Raw genomic sequence first — 14,245 nt, 5'->3', positions numbered from 1 at the left:
TTCGCGCGCGCACTCCGCGGTCTCCGCGCCCTTCGCGTCCGCACCACGGCCTCGCACTAGCCCCGGGTTCCCTATCTACTTGTGCCCCACGCGCTCTCTCTGCACGCGGCGGCTTCCACGAGTCACACAGCACAGCTCACGTTTCCGCCACCACCGGTATTCAGTCCAAGTTCCCCGGACTAACCTGGCGAATTCCAACCTGGTGGCCCACGTCTCTGCCTCTGGTTCCAGATTTTCGCCTTTTGCTCCCCGGGCTGACTTGAAGAATTCCAAGATGGCTTCCGTCTCCACTTCAGCCTGCACTCGCGGCTTCATCCTCCCTAACATTTTTCTCTACCCGGTATATTTCTCCAAGCTTTCCTCCAACAATACTCCTCCCTCATTTCTCCTGGCCTCTCCCCACAGTCCGTATCCAAGTCTAAGTTTCTTATAGGTTTCACTTTCACTTTCAACCTGCAGTCCGTATCTGAGTCTAAGTTTCTTCTTGCTTTCACTTTAAATCCTAACTTCTTTCCCACAGTCCGTATCCGAGTCTATGCCTAGGCTTTTTTTTTTTTTTTTTTTTTTTTTTGACAGGCAGAGTGGACAGTGAGAGAGAGAGACAGAGAGAAAGGTCTTCCTTTGCCGTTGGTTCACCCTCCAATGGCCGCCGCGGAGGCGCGCTGCGGCCGGCGCACCGCGCTGATCTGGTGGCAGGAGCCAGGAGCCAGGTGCTTTTCCTGGTCTCCCATGGGGTGCAGGGCCCAAGCACCTGGGCCATCCTCCACTGCACTCCCTGGCCACAGCAGAAAGCTGTCCTGGAAGAGGGGCAACCGGGACAGAATCCGGGGCCCCGACCGGGACTAGAACCCGGTGTGCCGGCGCCGCTAGGCGGAGGATTAGCCTAGTGAGCCGCGGCGCCGGCCTATGCCTAGGCTTTCAATAGCTTCTTCTGACACCTTTTCCATCCGGCTTTCCCCTAGGCTCTTCTAGTCTCTCTCTCCGGTATTTTCCCACTTCTTCCCTCCTAGGTTTCCTATCCGTCCTAGGTTTCCTATCCGAGTCACGGCACCATTATGTCGCTCCCCCTCTTCGTGGAGGAACGACACTAAACGCTGCCTAGGCTTCATATCCGAGTCACGGCACCATTATGTCGCTCCCCGTCTTCGTGGAGGAACGACACAGGACCCTGCGCTGTTCTTTTGTCTGCTCGGCCCTCTCCGGGTTTGCTGCTGGTTCTTCCCGGGTTGGCTACCGACCCTTCCACCTCCGTGGAAGGGCGGTTCCCCCTGCCACATTCCCCACTTCCGCGGGGGAGCAGCACACCGCCGGCCGGCTCTCTCGGGGGCTGCACAGGTGTTCCTTCAGGTAGATGTTCCCCTTAGATGTTCCTGGTGCATGCCGTCTCTCTCCTCCTTTATAGTCCTCCTCCGCCAATCCCAACTTGGCTGCCCATACGCCGAGTACGCTGCTCTCCTCCAATCAGGAGCAGGATCAGCTCCTGGAGGTCATCACTCAAGTTGGCAAGAGGCAGCTGCGTAGAAGCTGTTTTCTCCTCTCCCAGCGCCATATTGTGGGAGAGCAGATGCATAGAATAAGTCTTAATTCCAGTAACTTAGTCCAGTCTGAGTTGCTCCCCACACTGTAGCTTCCCATGGTCCCCACCCTCCCTTTTGATTTCACAGCTCTATTCTACTTCCCCTACTTTCTCTCTTCCTCTGAAAACAACATTCTCAAGTCAGGACTCTCAAGCTTGGGAGTATGTGCTCTTTGAACCTCCAGCTCCTGGTACAATTCAATCACCGCACTTGTTGTAAGAGAGCAAAGCTATCAAGCACTTTAACCATTTTCTTGCCTTTTTTTAAAAAAGGTTTATTCATTTATTTTAAAAGCAGAGTGACAGAGAGAGAAAAAGAGAGTTTGTCTTCCAGCTGCTGGTTCACTCACCAAATGGCTACAATGGCCAGGTCTAGGCCAGGCCAAAGCCAAGAGCCAGAAACTCTATCCAGGTATCCCTATGGGCGTCAGGGGCCCAAGCACTCTGGCGATCTGCTGCTTTCTCAGGCATATTAGTAGGGAGCTGGATCAGAAGCATAGCAGCCAGGACTCAAACAGGTGCTCTGGCATGAGATGCCAGCACCGTAAGCAGTGGCTTAACCTGCTCTGCCACAACACCGGCCCCTGATTGTTACATACTGATGCATGAGTGAGTGAGTGGGAGAATGGGAAGGATGGCATCAGACTGAGATGGACAAGAGGAATATCTCGCGAAGGACAACATGGACAGAGGGCCCCAGCAGTAAAGCTCAGAGCACCTGCAGGGTCTGGTTAGAGTCCAGTTCATTTATGAAGCCCCATTCCTTGAGTGTGCTGGTCTTCTGCAGGGTGGCTCCATGAACTATGGGCTTTCTACTGTCACTTCCCACCCACCTCCCCATGTCCCACATGCCCACCTTGTATAGGCAGATGAGGGCCTTTTCCCTTGTCACCAGTAAGTCCCTCTTGGCACCATCACTGGCAAGCATTCCTCACCTTCTCTGTGCTGTTTAATCTCCTTGCCCCAGGCCTTTTCAAAGAAAAATCCTCTTGTTGAGAACTTCCCCAGTTCGTCTTTCTCAGTATTGGCCTTTGGCAGTACTTATTTAGTTGTATGGCAAGGACAGTGTTCCCAGGATAAATTTTTATAAATTTTTGTGGTTTTACCTGATTTGTTTTTGTTTGAGTTTAAATAGATCCATCGATTTTCCTGACCCATTTGGGAACTTTGCTATTTTTAAGTAAAAGAGGGATATTTCATGTGATGGCAAGCCCACACCACCTCCACTGGTGAAAATGACCTTCAAGAAGGGTCGATCAACTCTCAGAGGTCTGGCAAAGTCGAAGTAGAGGCTCCAGTCCAGGTGCAGGAGATGTGGGTGCTGAGCCTGCCCTAACTCCAGCCCTCTGCACCCCAATCAGGGGGCTGCTCGGGTGATCTTGAGCCTCTCTCTAACTCTGATGATTCCCCCGGGACCGCTGATCCCAGTATCATGGACAGAGGGCCCCAGCCCATATAGGATACATGTTGACCCACGCTCAACATGTGGGGGCCTCAGGAGGCTTCCCTGTGTCCCAAGACAAGACAGAAATTGTGTCTGTTAGGTAGGAGCACATGGTGAGGTGCAGTCCACAAGAACAGGAGGACATCAGAGAAGTGGCTCTTTCTGTGTTCTCGGAAGATTTCTAAGTGAGCCAACCTCTCACTGCTACTCACTGGGCCTGTGATTGGGGAGTGGGCCTCATGGGGTCTCTCCAAAGTCCCTTCAAGGCCCCCACATTCCCTCCCTTGTCACCACCAAGTGGTGGGCAGGGGGAAAGGTTTCCTCCTTCTCTACACCCCTGTCCCTACCAGAGCGGCACGTTGGTCACCAAAGGGAACAAGGACCTGGACAGTCAGGAGATACTCCTCATCTTCTGGGGTCTACACTGCAGTGGAAGAGTCACTGGCTCAGAAACACTTGTGGTGCAGATAGTTTGTAATATTTTTTATAAATGTTTGAAACGCAGAGTTAGCAAGAGAGAGAGAGGGAGGGAGGAAGAGGGGGAGGGAGAGAGGAAGAGAGAGGTCTTTCATCTGCCAGCTCACTCCCACAAATGGCCACCATGGCCAGGGCTGGGCAAGGCCAAATCCAGGAGCCTGGAACTCTATCCAGGTCTCCCACATGGGTGGCAGGGGCCCAAGTACTTGAGCCATCTTCCACTGCCTTCCTATGTGCACTGGCAGGGAGCTGGCTTGGAAGTGGAGCAACCAGGACCTGAACTGGCCCTCAAATGGGATGCCAGCATCACAAGCTACAGCTTAACCCACTGTGCCACAATGCCTTCCCCAACGGTTAATGATAAACACCAGGTTAACGCATCCCAAGACCAGCACAACTAGGATCTGTTTATTCCCAAACCTCAGGAATCAATGTCAACCACTCAAAGAAACTCGTAGCTCATGTAATACTCAGTGTTGAGCATCAGAAGAAAATCACGGGTGGAGGAAAACGTGGGCAGAGGCTTAGGCCTCCGTGTGCCAAGTAGTATAGCTCTGCCACCAGGTGTTGCTGCCATGCTCTTGCTTGGAAACTGAGACGAGGTTTGCATCGGCAGTGTCCGAGCCTAATAGGCCTTCACTCCAGAGCTGACATCCAAATCCTCCTACTCGACCTCAATGCCTTTCATTGGCCTTGCTCTGCTCAGAAAATGTTGCTAAGTCTCTGGTTTCCTAAAGAAAAACAAATACGATCTCTCTGCCAGGCCCTTGCTCAGGCCGCCCTGGCCTCCCATGACGGAGTCCCCCAGTGCTTTTTCCGCTGCTGTACTCCAGAGCCTTCCGGGCAGTGAATCACAAGTTTCCATGCCCACCCAGTCACTTCTTCTAGTCTGTGCTGTCTTCAAATCCATGGGGGGTCTGCTTTTTGAAGCCTCCCCTCTCCACCTGGTCTCCATGGGGCTCTGTTCTTCCTGAATTCTGCTGTAGTACTGATGTGCTACAACGTAGCTTGCACCTATAGATTATAAGATGCATGAAGGCAAGCACCGTGCCTGTTGTGTATTATATCTATCTAACGTATTATATCTATTATTTAGGACAATAGCACAGAGTAGGCGTCCCATAAACATAAACATTGATTTAGTAATTCTTTTTTTTTTTTTGCTGTTGTTTTTCTTGTTTCAGTACGCAATTTGTTGCTCCAAGTAGACTACGTGATTTTTCGAATCTTCATCCACTCATAAAATCCTCTTCTGTTGATGAAAGCGGACATTAGAGCTCAGGGTGGCAGTTGCTGTGTAGGGCTGGGTAAGGTTGAATGTCTCTGCCAGTGCTTTTCCTGGGCCACAATTTGATAACACAAACCAAGAACTGCCAAATTACCCACACCTCTCGATCTGCAAAGAGACCTTCGATGAATCCAGCCCAAGGAAATCAACAGAGAGGTCAGCAGCATCAGTACATCAGGAGTGCTGCCACTGACTGAGCACTTCTGTGTGTGAGCCACTCTGCCACCGGTCACTTTACACATGCTCTTTCATCTGATCCTCTGAGTCACCCCATGACGTGTTGTGATCCTCATTTTACAAATGAGAAAACGGAGGCTTAGAAAGGTTTCTGAAACTTGACTATGATCACATCATGGTAAGTGGCTGAGGCAGAATTTGACCTGGGAACATCGACTCCAAATGCCGTGCTATGCATCCTTAATGATAACTGTGGGCAATGTCCAACAAGAGGAAAATGCACTGAGCTGATTATGATGTATCCACCATACAGAAGATTATGGGCCATCAAATACATGTTTTTGGAAGACTGCTCCATAGCATAGGACATTTCTAAATACAGTGTTAACTGGGGGGGCCAGTAGTGTGGCAAAGCAGGTTAAGCTACCGTATGCAGTGCCGGCATCCCATATGGGCACCAGTCTGCGTCCTGGCTGCTCCACTTCTGATCCAGCTCCCTGCTGATGCGCCTGGAAAAGCAGCAGAGGATAACCCAAGTCCTTGGGCCCTGTGCCCATGTGAGAGACTTGGAGGAAGCTTCTGGCTCCTAGCTTTGGCCTGACCAAGCCCTGACCTTTGTGACTTATTTGGGGAGTGAACCAGAGGATGGAAGATCTCTCTTGCTCTCTCTGTCTCCCTCTCTCTCATTCTCTGCAGTTCTGGCTTTCAAATAAATAAATAAAATCTTGTTAAAAAAAAAAAAACTAAGTGGAAAAGCAATAAGATACTGCAGTGGGTTGAATAATGGCATCTGAGCGATATCGTCACCTCCAAATCCTTGGAACCTGTGAACTTGAATTTAGTTGAAAAAAGGGTCTTTGCAGATGTAATTAAGGATCTTGAGATAAGATCATCCTGGATCACCCAGGTGAGTTCTAAAGCAAATGACAAATGTAACTGGAAGAGACCGGAGAAAAAGACAAAGAATTGGAGAAGGCAATGCAGAGATGGGGATGGAGATTGGAGCAACATGGCTACACGTCAGGGAGCACCAGCAACCACCAGAAGCCACAGGAGGCAAGAAACAGATTCTCCCTTAGAATGCCTAGAGGCAATACGGCCCTGCCAATACCTTGGTGGTAGACTTCTGGCCCCCCAAACCGTGGCAGAATAGATTTCTGTTGCTTTAAGCCTCCTTCTTTGTGAAATGAATCCAGATTTCTACATACAAGCCTGTAGACACCTTACTCCTGTCACTGCAATCCGACCCTGCCCTACCTCCTAGGCAGACAAGCAGTCTGCAATACTGTCCTTTCTCTCCTGGGCCCATGACTGTGGAGTTCTCCAGCCAAGGAAAACGTGTGCATGTATAGACTTGTACTAATGTGTGTGATACACGGATCTGTTCTCAAGGCCATCACTGGGATTTGGCACAGTCAACGCTGACAGAGCTGCAAGCACTGTGCTGGGCACAAGGGATGCCACGGAGATCCACTTCCACACTGATGTGCTTTCATGTTAGCAAGTGACGTCTACGTGCACTAGTCTGTTTGATCTTCAAACTGCCCTATAAGATAAGTAAGGCAAAAAGTTTATACCAATGTATGGGCAGACTGGAGATCCAGAGATCTCTGGTGCTTTGCTCCAAGTTACAGCAGAGTTTAAACCTGGATTTTCTGCATATTCTCTCCAGGGTACTAAGCTCCCTCCAAACCCTGTGCTTTGCAAGTCCAGAGAGAGGAAGAAGAAATCTCACAGGATGGATCTGGGCAGGCTTCTTAGAAGAGATTCCAGCAGTCTTGTACAATGAATTTCGGTAGCTCAGGTGTTGGTAAAACACTGGCTAAATCTGGCCAACCTCCTGTTTTTGTAAATGAATTTTTATTAGAACATAGTCTTGCTTATTCATTTACATACGGCCTCTGGCTGCTTTCACACAATAGCAGGGTTGAGGAGTTGTGATAGAAACCCTGTGGCCTGCAAAGTGTGAAATATTTATTATTTGATCCTTTACAGAAAAGCATGCTCACCCCTGTGACAGATAGTTCCGTGTATGGGGGAGGAACATGTGGGGTTGGGGACAGTGTATGCTTCCCAGATAAGAAAATCTCCAGCACTATGATGCTGGCATCATAGGCAGTGGCTTAAAAGTCTTTTGTAGTTTCTGTCAGCTACATAGTTATAGTAAACACATGGTGCTTACTGTGTACTGCAGTATCTTAAACTTCTGACAGGTGTAAGTCCACTGTTATCATCATCCCCATTGTATAGGGGAGAAAATGGGGATTCAGAGAGATCAAGTAGCACACCAGAGCTGGCACAGCTGGCAGGTGGCAGAGCTGGTGTTGCATCGGGAAGTTCAGCATGAGCCGGGCAGCACAGTATGAGCTGAGGCTGTGTGCAGAAGCCCTGCAGGTGCACCCCCGGGCTCCTGGGCATTCACTCATTGGTTGAGAAGGAAAGCAGCCCTACTGCACCGAAGGCTGTTGCTTGCCCTTAGGCATTTCCTTGCCATTTTTCCTCCCAACAGTGTGTGATGCCTGCCACTCATCTGGGAGCAGAAGAGCTAATTGCAGGATGGTGACTCTCTTTTGATGCACTGGCTTTGGGAGGTCAGGGAAGCTATGACAGAGCAAAGACTTTTCCGGAACAGAGACAAAGCGCTAAAGCCATGATGCAGTGATCTAAGGCAGAGTCACCAGTTGAGTAAGGCAGGGAGGGAGGCGGTGGGGCCATCAGGACACTCAGAGACGAGTCAGCCCAGCCTTGAGGACGTCTCTCGTCCTCTGAGGCTGCAGGGCTCGCGCTCTGCTGGAAACCAGGTCGTGATGAAGTGGAGAGGATCAGAGGATCGGTGGCAACTGCACCCCACCCCCACCTCCACCCCGTCAGCACCAATCAGCTCTAGTCAGCTGCCTAAACACCCTATCATGGCTTACTTCTCACCCCCCTGTGAAGGTGATTGGTTCAAGAAAATAATAAAAAAAAAAAAATCTCATGCTAATGATTTCATCTGAGGATGGAAGAAGGAGGCTGCTCTATTGGAGTGTGTTTAAGAGGAAGCAAGGAGCAAACCTACCTGCCTAGGTGAATTCACCTGGCCCTGGCGCCCCTGCCGATCCCTGGGCACCCAAGGTCAGAGTCCACTCCCAGCTGCTGGGAGCTGGGGTGCAGGTGGGCATGGGGGCGGAATCTGATTGTTCAGGGGAGCTGGTCCGCCGGCGCTCTCCACCCACAAGCCTTGCTCCCCCGGCAGCAAGCTGGGAGCAGAAAAACAGGTTGTGCCTCAGTGCTTCTTAGTCACATAAGCCTTTCCCCTCCCCACCCCACTGGCTCAGCAAGGAGAAGAAAATGAGGAAGGAGAAAAATAATTGATCAGGGCTCCCTGGCTCTGGGGAGGCAGTCACACACAGCATCCGACGCGGAGCCGTGGGTGTCACGCTGAAAAAAGAAAGACAGGCTCAACTCTACCCCTAACTAAATGGAATGAATGAATAACAGGCTGCCCTCTCAAGAGGTTCCATCACCGGGAGGCGAGCCCAGGGGGCAGGAGAGCTAGCTGCTTCTGAGTTTCTTAATCATCCCTGCAGATGCATCCCTCAGGGGACACCCATCTCAGCCCTCTGCTCCCAACCTTGGCTGACAGTGCCTACCACAGTTGCCAGTGGACAGCCGGCTAGGGGCTTGGAGGACCCTCACAGCTCAGATGGTCTCTGAGAGAAGGGTGGGGGCTTATTTTAAGGATACACCCAGGCCCGTGCTGTGGCATAGCGGTTAAAGCCACTGCCTATGATGCCAGCATCCCCATATGGGTCCCGGTTTGAGTCCTGGATGCTCCACTTTCCAACCAGCTCCCTGATAGTGTGCCTGGGAAAGCAGCAGACAGTGGTCCAAGTCCTTGGGCCCCTGCGCGCACATGGGAGACCCAGAAGAAGCTCCTGGCTCCTGGCTCCTGGCTCCTGGCTCCTGGCTCCTGGCTCCTGGCTCTGGTCTGGTCCAGCTCTGGCTGTTGAGGCCATGTGGAGAGTGAACCAGCTTGGCGGTCTGTACCTGCTTGCCTGGTGCCTCTGCTCAGGGCACTGCTCACTTGCCTCTTGGGCTAGCTCCCAGCTGCTACAGCCCTGACCAGGATTTCAGGATTGAGCTGGCCAGCAGGCATGTGTTCCAGGTGCCTCATTCCCAACCACCAGATGCTGCTGTTCGTTTAACTCAGCCAGTGATTACAGAGAGCGCTCCGTCTGGTAGGGCCCACACACCAAAGACCTAAACCCCGCCCACGAGGAGCTGGATATCTGGATGGGGCACATGGATGAACCTATAACAAATAAATGTGGGCCGGCGCCGCGGCTCACTAGGCTAATCCTCCGCCTAGCGGCGCCGGCACACCGGGTTCTAGTCCCGGTAGGGGCTCCAGATTCTGTCCCGGTTGCCCCTCTTCCAGGCCAGCCCTCTGCTGTGGCCAGGGAGTGCAGCGGAGGATGGCCCAGGTGCTTGGGCCCTGCACCCCATGGGAGACCAGGAAAAGCACCTGGCTCCTGGCTCCTGCCATCGGATCAGCGCGGTGCGCCGGCCGTAGCGCGCCAACCGCGGCGGCCATTGGAGGGTGAACCAACGGCAAAAGGAAGACCTTTCTCTCTGTCTCTCTCTCTCTCTCACTGTCCACTCTGCCTGTCAAAAGAAAAAAATAAAATAAAAAACAAATAAATGTGAACTCTGTGCCAAGAAGAAGAGCTGTGTGCTGAGCAGGGGGGCCCAGGAGATCTAAGTTAGTGGAGGGCTCACGGGAAGTGTCAAGGCAGCTGGATGGTTTGTGGGTGGGGGGTGGGGCAGCTGTGCAGGCAGAAGAAAGCACACAGCTTGGGGCAAGAGGGGAGAGAGTGGGAGAGAGGCAGGGGCTCACGTGGGGCCAATCAAATGTGGCTGGTACTGGGATTTCCCCAGGCTCAGGTCTCCAGGTACCAGAGCAGCTGCAAGTCCTTTCTCAGGGAGTTTGCGTGTTATTTGCTGTTTCTCTCTCTCTCTCTCTCTCCCCCCCCCCCCCATTTTCTCACTATTTCCTCACTACTGCTCACATCCTGCAGCAGCCTTCTTACCTGAGTCCGTGTTCAGATGCCATCACGGCTGCCTTCTTGGAGCTACATTAAGCAAAAGTACTTGCTTGGGAGAGAGGCCAGAAGATACGGGATAGACCCTCCGAGGGGCCTGAACGTGGGCTCTGCTTGCTTGGAGACCCCACCCTGACCTTGCTGAGGCAGACCCATCATGGTAGAGGGCCGCGGGGAGACAGGGGCCGACTCTGAGTCGTGACTGCCCGAAGTGACCGCACTGACTTGAGCAAGGCACTCACCCATCTGGGATGCTACTGCCTCACCTAGGAGGTGCGTGGACTGCGCTGGCTCTGGGGTTCCCCACCTGGGAGCCACAGGTAGGCCTTAGGGGGTCCCAGATGCTCTGAAATTGCAGGCAAAATTTACTGGACTCGAGTGTCTGCGTGTTCTCCTGGGAAAGCTTCCATGGCTCTGAGTCAGTTCTCACAGGGGACCAGGACCTCGCTAAAGGTTAGCAACACCCCCCCCTGGCTGCTGGTCAGAAGCCCCCAGCGCTCAGGTTTGCTGACTGGTCATCCGGCTAATGCCACGCGGCTCCCAGGCCCTGAGAGAGCAGGGGCGTGCGAGGAGTGTTCCAGGCAGGGGAGGGCAGCCGGCTGACGCACAAGGCAGTGGCTGTGCGCACGGTTCCGGTTCGCTGTCCCCAGGGGTCTGGAAGAAAGCGGCCTGGGTCTGCAGGGCACTAGTAGGGCCCTGGGCTTTTCCTCCCCCTCCTTCTACATGAACGCCCACTTTTGTACCGAATTTTGTCTTGTTTGTATTGAGGAGCCCCAAATGTAAGTCTCTGGACCTCATACAATCTAGGTTTAGTCCTGGTCCTTGATATCAACAAGGCTAAGAGGATCCAATGGGCAGGAGTGCTGGTCAGGCCGCCTAACTGGGCTGGTTAGCCATCCTGGTCTTTCTCCACCTCCCCTCCCCTCCCCTCCCCTCCCCTCCCCTCCCCTCCCCTCCCCTCTCCTCCCCCCCCCCCCCCCCGCCCACCGCCATGTGGATGCCAGAGAGCGGCTGGGCTCCGTGGGACAGGGGCAGATGTTGACGTGGCGGTGGGGTCTGCTCGGACTCGCGGGGACAGGTCCAGGGACACCGCCTCCTTCCGAGTTTACAGGCAGCCCAGCTGCGTTCTTTGTGACCCAGTCGGACACCTCTCACTTCCTCTGTGAACGGAACTTGGTGTCTGGATGACGTGCAAGGCAAGTTGGTTGAGCAAAACAGCACAGCGGCCCCTTTGGCCTCCCACCCCAACCCCCAGGGCCTAAATAAAGAATCGAAACAGAAAACAGCGACACCTGGAAGGAACTGGGCTTCCCACAGAGACTTAGAGGAGCCACAAGGGCCACCCTGGGGACCGAGGGAGCCCGTTGGGACCTCAGATCAGGACTGCCTGGCTGTGTGACCCAGTCCAGTTTACTTAACATCTCTGAGTCCAGGTTCTCCATCCTGGTTCACCTTTCCGTGCTGGCAATGCTTCCTGCCAGCACCTTCTTCCAGCACTCGTGACAGACTGGAGTCCATGCTGTCAGCTGCAGCCCATTCCCCAAGGGCCCAACCCCTCCGAGCCAGAGGTGAGTGCGAGGCCCCGGCTTCCCCACTTGACAGCACGCACAGGAAACAGATGTTCCGGGCTCTGAGTCGGCCGGCCGTTTCCTCCCTGCTCGAAGGCTCCGTAGCCAGACCATGACAGGTGGATGAGCAAATCCTCCAGGAATGGTGCTCCTTTGAAGTTCTTGGCTGAGTTAAAATAAGCAAAAAGGGAACGATCTCGAAGTCACGTGAGGCGACGGCGGCTGGTGGCATCTGATGTACCCGCAGGTTTCTTGTCCCTGGCCAAGGCTCAGCGCTGCCCTCCCCGTCTGTGGTCTGAAGCCAGCGGAGGATAAACAGGCAGCGTGGTGAAGAATCAGTGCCAGGGATCCAGAGCCTGCACTCCGGGGCTGTGCGACCTTGGACGAGCTGCTGGGGCTCTCTGGACCTCAGCTTGCTGTTTGGTCGCTGGTGGCAGTGGTGGGGCTTTATTATGCACTCCAGAGATATGCCTTCGGAGTTAAGTGAACGCTGCCTGGCATAGTGCCCGCCGCACAGTAGGGGCTCAACACGCACGCGTTGTTTTCCACTCACCATCTCTCTAAGCCCCTTCGGCTGCCCCTGGCATTGCTGTCTCTGACAGTGAGGGTGCTCAGCTCTGGGCCCTGCCAGCCAGAGCTGGGCACCGTCTGAGGCCTCCCTGGCAGCCCCAGCACAGTGCAGCCACGGCGACCTGCAGGCTCCGCACCTGTGCCCCGCCCTCCCTGTTCCTGCTGCCCAGGGGCTCCTTCATCACTCTGCACTCCGGCACCCTCCTCAGTCCAGACTGGAGCTCTCGTGTCCGGCCTGCCCACTCCCATCCCCTCCCTGTACTCCTCCTGGCCTTGAGGGCCCTGGGATTGAGTCCCTGGACCCCACTCCAGCCTCCCCTCTCCTGATCTCATCCTGGATCTGGTGAATGCAAATGGTTCCCTTTGGTCCTCCAGCCTCTGCCCCACCTCCTAGCCTTTGTCCATCTCCTCCTTGCCCCCCACCAACAATTCAGATTTTTTTTTAAGATCTATTTTATTTACTTGAAAGGCAGAGTAACAGAGAGACAGAGATCCTCCATCTGCTGGTTCACTCCCCAAATGGCCACAACGACCAGGGCTGAGTCAGGCCAGAGCCAGGAGCCAAGAATTCTATCTGGGTCTCCCACATGGGTGCCGGGGCCCAAACACTTGGGCCATCTTCTCCTGCTTTTCTTGCATTGGAATCCCAACAGCCAGGGCTCAAACCAGCACTCATATGGGATACTGGTGTTGTAGGCTGTGGCTTAACCAATACTACGCCACAACGCAGGCCCCAGCAACTCAACTTCAAGGCTTGGTTTGGAGCCTTTACTGAGCACCACACATCCCCTTCCACATCGACCACTCCTCTTTTGTTCCCTCCTGGTCACCTGACTCCATCTTGGTGGCACCTGGGGGAGCTTTACACTGAGCCAACACTAAGACTGCTCCAAGGCCACCCTGTTCTAAATGCCCCCCACACGCACACACACTTGACTCATTTAATCCTCACAAAAATCAGCCTCTGAGGCAGGTGCAGTTGTCCCTCACCCTCCATGGATGCCTGAAACCAGAGAACCCCAAAGCCTGTACATACGCTGTTGTTTCTTTTTTCCTTTTTCCTTTTCTGTTTTTGTGAAGCACCTCTGCTTTCACCTCCAGCTCCCAGGACTTGGTTCTTGTTGCAGAGTTGGGTTTTTCCGTTATGGAGTGGAGTGTTCATGCTTATTTTTTTTAGATGCATTTATTTATTTGAAAGGCAGAGTTACAGAGAGGGAAAGAGAGAGAGGGAAAGAGAGCATCCATCCACTGGTTTACTCCCCAAATGGCCACAACAGCTGGAGCGAGGCTGATCTGAAGTCAGGGGCCAGGAGTGTCCTCCAAGTCTTCCACATGGATTCAGGGGCCCAAGCACTTGAGCCATCATCCACTGCTTTCCCAGGTGAACTAGCAGGAGCTGGATCAGAAGTGGAGCAGCTGGGACTTGAACTGGCACCCATATGAGATGACGGCCTTGTAGGCAGCGGCTTAACCCACTACACCACAACACAAAACCCTGATATATTTTTAAACATATGTGTCTATGGTAAGATTTAATTCATGAATAAGGCACAGTAAGAGCTTAACAACAAAAACGAATAATGAAATTGGGTAATTGTAGCAATTCTTTATAATAAGAATTATTTAAAATATATGAACAGTTTATTTTTAGAATTTTCCAATTAATATTTTTGGAACATGGTTGGCTGTAGGTAATGAAGTGTGTGGACATGGAAGCTGAAGATAAGAGGGAGTCTGTTGTATGATTCTCCACATTTTAGCAGGTGAGGGTGCTCAGGGAAGAGAGGGTAGGTGACTCGTCCACGGTCGCACAGCTACCAGGGGGCGGGACTCAGGCACGGTGGTTCCGAGCTCTGAGCTGCGATGCTATTCGGTCAGCTTGAGGGCTTCGTCTGCTTGTGCACACGCGAGAGCTCCGCAGCATCCTTCCAGCTCAGAACCTGCAGGCCCAGCAGGTGCCACTGAAAATTCCCAAGCTGAAGGCTCCATCCTCTGTCCACCTGCCCATCAGGACCGGGATGCTCCAGGAGTCCTCAGTTAAATCCTAGGTGAATGCGGTTT

The 14,245-nt window shown here is 53.1% G+C and overlaps 1 long non-coding RNA gene across 1 annotated transcript in view; it reads left to right on the top strand.

Annotated features, from left to right (window-relative positions):
• Positions 1-5,705, top strand: part of LOC138845308 (uncharacterized) — a 44,488-nt gene extending 38,783 nt beyond the window's left edge. The window contains exon 3 of the long non-coding RNA XR_016221574.1: positions 4,682-5,705. This is a non-coding gene — a long non-coding RNA (uncharacterized LOC138845308). The remainder of the gene's footprint in view (positions 1-4,681) is intronic.
• The last annotated feature ends 8,540 nt before the right edge of the window (positions 5,706-14,245 follow it).

The sequence above is a fragment of the Oryctolagus cuniculus genome, chromosome 15 (genome assembly GCF_051225735.1).
Source record: "Oryctolagus cuniculus isolate XC-2025 breed Fujian yellow rabbit chromosome 15, ASM5122573v1, whole genome shotgun sequence".
Classification (NCBI taxonomy): domain Eukaryota; kingdom Metazoa; phylum Chordata; class Mammalia; order Lagomorpha; family Leporidae; genus Oryctolagus; species Oryctolagus cuniculus.
Note: the sequence above shows the minus strand (reverse complement) of the source record. Positions and strands in the feature narration are given on the sequence as shown.